At 48.9% G+C, this 5,464-nt stretch overlaps 1 long non-coding RNA gene across 1 annotated transcript; it reads left to right on the top strand.

The window, feature by feature from the left end:
* Window positions 1-1,815: 1,815 nt before the first annotated feature.
* On the top strand, window positions 1,816-5,254 carry LOC144337355 (uncharacterized). Its single transcript, XR_013410396.1, has 2 exons — window positions 1,816-3,409; window positions 4,597-5,254. It is a non-coding gene; the product is annotated as an uncharacterized LOC144337355 (long non-coding RNA).
* The last annotated feature ends 210 nt before the right edge of the window (window positions 5,255-5,464 follow it).

Below are 5,464 nucleotides of genomic sequence, written 5' to 3'. Positions count from 1 at the left end.
GCCCAGTGAGCACTACGTGCCTCACGCAGGAAGGAGGGTGGAGAGTGGGAGGCCCTGGGTGTCAACGTAGGGCCCCGGGAGATATTGATTGACAGGTAGTAGCCCCCGGGCAGGTCCTGGCTGGCCCCACCTCTGACCTCAGGACACGGTCCAGGCTGTTCCGATTCACGTCTGTGCGTGACACCCCCCACGATACAAGTGAAAATCGCCACTCCCTGCCTGCCCAGGGGTTGGCAGCCCACCCCCAAGAGGCTCCCTGCCCTGGCTCCTCATTTCTGGCCTGGGTGTGAGGATGGAGCTAGGAGAACCCCAGCTCTCTTACAAAATGATGAGTCAGGCCCCTGTCACTTCCGGGATCTTTCCATCCTGGCTCCCCGCAAGGCCAGGAAGAGCGAAAACACGGGCTGGATTCGGTGGAAACGGGCAACACAGGACACAGCGTGAGGAGCGAGCAAGCCGGAAAACCCGGGTAGGGGTGTGGACTGGTTCACCTGAAATGAGATCAAAGATCTAATCGCGGCCGGGCGTGGTGGCTCATGCCTGTAATCCCAGCACTTTGGGAGGCTGAGGCCGGTGGATCACATGAGGTCAGGAGTTCGAGAAGAGCCTAGCCAACATGGCAAAACCCCATCTCTACTAAAAATACAAAAATTAGCTGGGCGTGCGGGCGCATGCCTGTAATCCCAGCTACTCGGGAGGCCAAGGCAGGAGAATCGCTTGAACCCAGGAGGCAGAGGTTGCAGCGAGGCAGAGGTTGCAGTGAGCCAAGATGACGCCGCTGCACTCCAGCCTGGGTGACATAACGAGATTCCATTTCAAAGAAAAAGAAAATCTAATCCCGGATGAAAGTCCAGGGAAAGTGAGAGTGAAATAAGCTTACATGAAAACGCAGACCAGACCCCCGAGTGTGGACCTGGATAACATGGCACACATAGTCAGATTCAGATTAAGCGATATTGCCTGAGGTTTCATCAGCATTCGGTGTGGAGTTAGCCTGATGTCCCCTAAGATGAATAGACTTGTCTCTACCCTGAAGAAGCTTCTTTCACTCTGATAAAAGAAAGGAAAAATAGGCAAAGCCACAGACAATGTGATGAGTATTATAATAAGAGATTTGTTTAGTTTGACTTCAAACATAGGAGGGAATAGCCAACTGTATCTGGGGTCAACCAGAAGTAGAAAGAGAAGTAGGCCCTGGCTGGTGGAGAAAGATTTTACCAGGCAGAGGGAACGGTGTGTGCAAAGGCCCTGAGGTTTGAATCAACCTAGAGTGCTAAGAAAAACATTCACAGACATCTGGGTAGCTGGAGTAAAGATAGGAGAAGAGGCTGGTGAGGTGGGCAGAGAGCAGATATGAAAGAACTCCAATCTCATGCTAAAGAAATCATTCATTCGGCCGGGCGCGGTGGCTCAAGCCTGTAATCCCAGCACTTTGGGAGGCCGAGATGGGTGGATCACGAGGTCAGGAGATTGAGACCATCCTGGCTAACACGGTGAAACCCCGTCTCTACTAAAAAAAAATACAAAAAACTAGCCGGGCGAGGTGGCAGGCACCTGTAGTCCCAGCTACTCGGGAGGCTGAGGCAGGAGAATGGCATAAACCCGGGAGGCGGAGCTTGCAGTGAGCTGAGATCTGGCCACTGCACTCCAGCCTGGGCGACAGAGCGAGACTCTGTCTCAAAAAAAAAAAAAAAAAAAGAAATTCATTCATTCATTCATTCATTCAACAAATCTTACTGAGAAATGAATAAACATCTATAAGTATCCATCCCAGTGAGGATAAATTGCTACCCAGGAGTGAGGGGGAACAGTGTGATGTCTTATGGGTTGATAAGATGACCGAGGTCCCAGACAGTCTAAAGGGAATCAAACTGTTGGAGTAAAGAAAACTCTTCATTCAGGCTAACTTCTATAGGCAAAATGCCTTTTCCAGTTCACTTGCTGAATACCAGGGGCCAGAGGCTGTGTTGATTTGCTGAAGAGACCTTACCCTGAGAAGGCCAGCCACCCCTGAAGGTATCACCCTTTCTTTTTTCTTTCTTTTCTTTGTTTCTTTTCTTTTCTTTTTTTCATCTTTTTTATTTTTGAAATGGGAGTTTCCCTATGTTGCCCAGGCTGGAGTGCAGTGGTGCGATCTCGGCTCACTGCAAGCTCCGCCTCCCGGGTTCACACCATTCTCCTGCCTCAGCCTCCCGAGTAGCTGGGACTACAGGCGCCCCCACCACACCTGGCTAATTTTTTGAATTTTTAGTAGGGAGGGAGTTTCACCGTATTAGCCAGGATGGTCTCGATCTCCTGACCTCATGATCTGCTCACCTCGGCCTCCCAAAGTGCTGGGATTACAGGCGTGAGCCACCAAGCCCGGCTGGTATCACCATTTCTTACTTCTGTCTTCCAAGATCCATCAGCTCCTGCACAGATTAATCTTGTGAATCAAAGGATAATGTTCTAGGAATCACCCTCCCACCCACCCCCCCATGTCTTCCAAGGCTTGATGCTGGCGTTAATCTCTGTGATTCCCTGGGTTGACTATCTGGGAAGGATGATACTATAGTTTGGATCTGTGTCCCCGCCAAATCTCATGTTGAAATGGAATCCCCAGTGTTGGAGGCGGGACTTGGTGGAAGGTGTTTGGATCTTGGGGGTGGACCCCTCGTGAATGATTTAGTACTAAGGAAGGAGACCACTACTCCTGCTGCCCTCCTCCCCCGACCTTGCCTCGTTCACAAGACAGGAGGAAAGAGAGAAAGAAACAAAAGTAAGATAAATAGCCAGACAACCTTGGCACCACCACCCGGCCCTAGGAGTTAAAAAAAGTAATAATAATAACATCAACCCCTGGCCTAAACTACTTGTGTTATCTGTAAATTCCAGACACTGTATGAAAAAAGCATTGTAAAAACTTTTTGTTCTGTTAGCTGATGCACGTAGCCCCCAGCCACGTTTCCCACGCTTGCTCGATTTATCACGACCCTTTCACGTGGATCCTTTAAAGTTGTAAGCCTTTAAAAAGGCCAAGAATTTCTTTTTCAGGGAGCTCGGCTCTTAAGACGCGAGTCTGCCAACACTCCTGGCGGAATAAAAAACCTCTTCCTTCTTTAATCTAGTGTCTGAGGAGTTTTGTCCACGGCTGGTCCTGCTACCTTTCTTGGTTCCCTGACCGGGAAGCGAGATGATTAAAGGACGGTGGAGGCAGCCCCTTAGGCAGCTTATGCCTGCCCTGTAGAGCATCCCTGCGGGAGACTCTGGCCAGCTTGAGCGATGCGGATCCTGAGAGCGCTCCAGGGTAGGCACTTGCCCCGGTGGAACGCCTCCTCAGAGCAGTGCACAGCAGGCCCCTGTGGGGGATCAACACAGTGGCTGAACACCGGAACGAACTGGCACTTTAAGTCCAGACATCTGAAACTTGGTAAGACTGGTCTTGGGAACTTGCCTGCTCCATTTGAGTGGAAGCGTGGCCTGATCACCCACAGCGTGCCTGTACCGGCACTTTGGTTTTTGTTTTTGATTTGACTTGAATTAATTGCTTGATACTTTGGTTTTAGTTTTTATTTTGACTTGACTTGAATGACTTGATAAACAGGCGTGCCTTTATTGGCGTGCCTTTATTTTGACTTGGCTTAAATTGCTTGACGAACAGGTGTGCCTTTAACAACATTTGGTTTAAGTTTTGGTTTTGATTTCGTGTGAATGAGATGAGTGAGTGACCTTTTACCCTTTCCTTCTTGTAGTGTGAATGTTGTTTTGTCTCGAGAGAAAAATAGGTCAGACACACAGTAAGCCCACTCCGCTAGGAACTCTGTTAAAATATTTCAAAAAAAAAAAAAGGAAAGTCATCAAATCATCAAAACTTACTCTATTAAAATGCAGGTTACAGAACCTTAAGAAAGGTTTTGCAGGAAATTATAGAGTTAAGTTAACCCCTTAGAGGTTAAGATCTCTGTGTGAATTAGAAGTGCCCTCTGTTGGTGTTGGATGGCCCACCGAAGGAACTATAGACAAGGAACAATTGGCCATGTATTTCAGGTGGTGACAGGGGTTGGAGGACAGCCAGTGTACCTAGACCAAGTTCTTTTTTTTTTTTTTTTTTTGAGACGGAGTCTCGCTCTGTCTCCCAGGCTGGAGTGCAGTGGCCGGATCTCGGCTCACTACAAGCTCCGCCTCCCGGGTTTACGCCATTCTCCTGCCTCAGCCTCCCGAGTAGCTGGGACTACAGGCGCCCGCCACCTCGCCCGGCTAGTTTTTTGTATTTTTTAGTAGAGACGGGGTTTCACCGTGTTAGTCAGGATGGTCTCGATCTCCTGACCTCGTGATCCGCCCATCTCGGCCTCCCAAAGTGCTGGGCTTACAGGCTTGAGCCACCGCGCCCGGCCGACCAAGTTCTTTTATATTGACTCATGGTTAAATATAACACAGACAAAACCAGCATAAATTTAGCCCTGTTTAACAGCTTATTGCAGAAAAGCCAAAAGTAAAAGTAAGAGCAGCTTCACCAGCAGACACAGAGTTAAAAAAGACAGTCCCAGAAACAGCAAGAGAAGCCAGTTTTGCAGGAGCCGTCAGAGATAACAGAAATTCTTTCTCCATGTGTCCCAGGCTACCCCGCTTTACCGAGGCCAACAGCCCCTCAGAAACAACATTCAGGAGCTAACACGCCCCAGGTCTCACCTGGAAGGGGAGGATCGGAGTCTCGAGAGACCAAGGAAGGAAGTCAAGATAGCCAGGTGGGCCGTCTCAGATCTGGTCTTGCTCGAGCTATGCAAATGCGTCTCAGGGAGACGCGAGGACCTGTCTATTATAGTGACCAGACCCACACCCATAGGGGCAACAGACTTTCATCTATCAGCCCTTTTCAACCACTGATCTAGTAAACTGGAAACACCCTGAACCCGCCACCTTGCTCCCGGCAGCTAGAGCCCTGTGGAGCATGACTGTGTAGAGGTGTTGGACTCAAGCAGACCTGACCTCCGGGACCAGCCTTGGGCATCAGTAGACTAGGAGTTATACGTGGACGGGAACAACTTCATCAACCCACAAGGAGAGAGATGTGCAGAGCATGCGGTGGTAACCCTGGACACTGTCGTTAAGCTGAGCCCATTGCTTTAATTCAGGCCTTAGAACTCAGTGAAGGTAAGACTGTAAACATTTACACGGACTCTCGGCATGCCTGTTTCACCCTCCAAGTGAACGAAAAATTATATAAAAGAAAAGAGCCTGTTAAGCTCTAGGAAAAAGGAGAAAAACACCCAGAAAATGCAATTCAGCTTCAACGTTTGCAGAGGTACTGAGAAGCACTTCTGCAGAGGTTAAGAGCTGGTAGAAAAAAGAAAGACTAAGAGTGAGTACAAAAAAGAAAAATTAGCAATGTGAGAGGACATGAACGTGGATGTAAGTGTAAAAAAAAAGTCAAGTTAGGCAAAGATTCAAGAGCCGGACAAGGCTAGAGAGAGATTAATATGCGAGG

This window comes from Macaca mulatta, chromosome 19 (genome assembly GCF_049350105.2).
Source record: "Macaca mulatta isolate MMU2019108-1 chromosome 19, T2T-MMU8v2.0, whole genome shotgun sequence".
NCBI classification, from domain to species: domain Eukaryota; kingdom Metazoa; phylum Chordata; class Mammalia; order Primates; family Cercopithecidae; genus Macaca; species Macaca mulatta.
The sequence above is the reverse complement of the archived record's forward strand: the minus strand, read 5'-3'. Positions and strand labels throughout refer to the sequence as shown.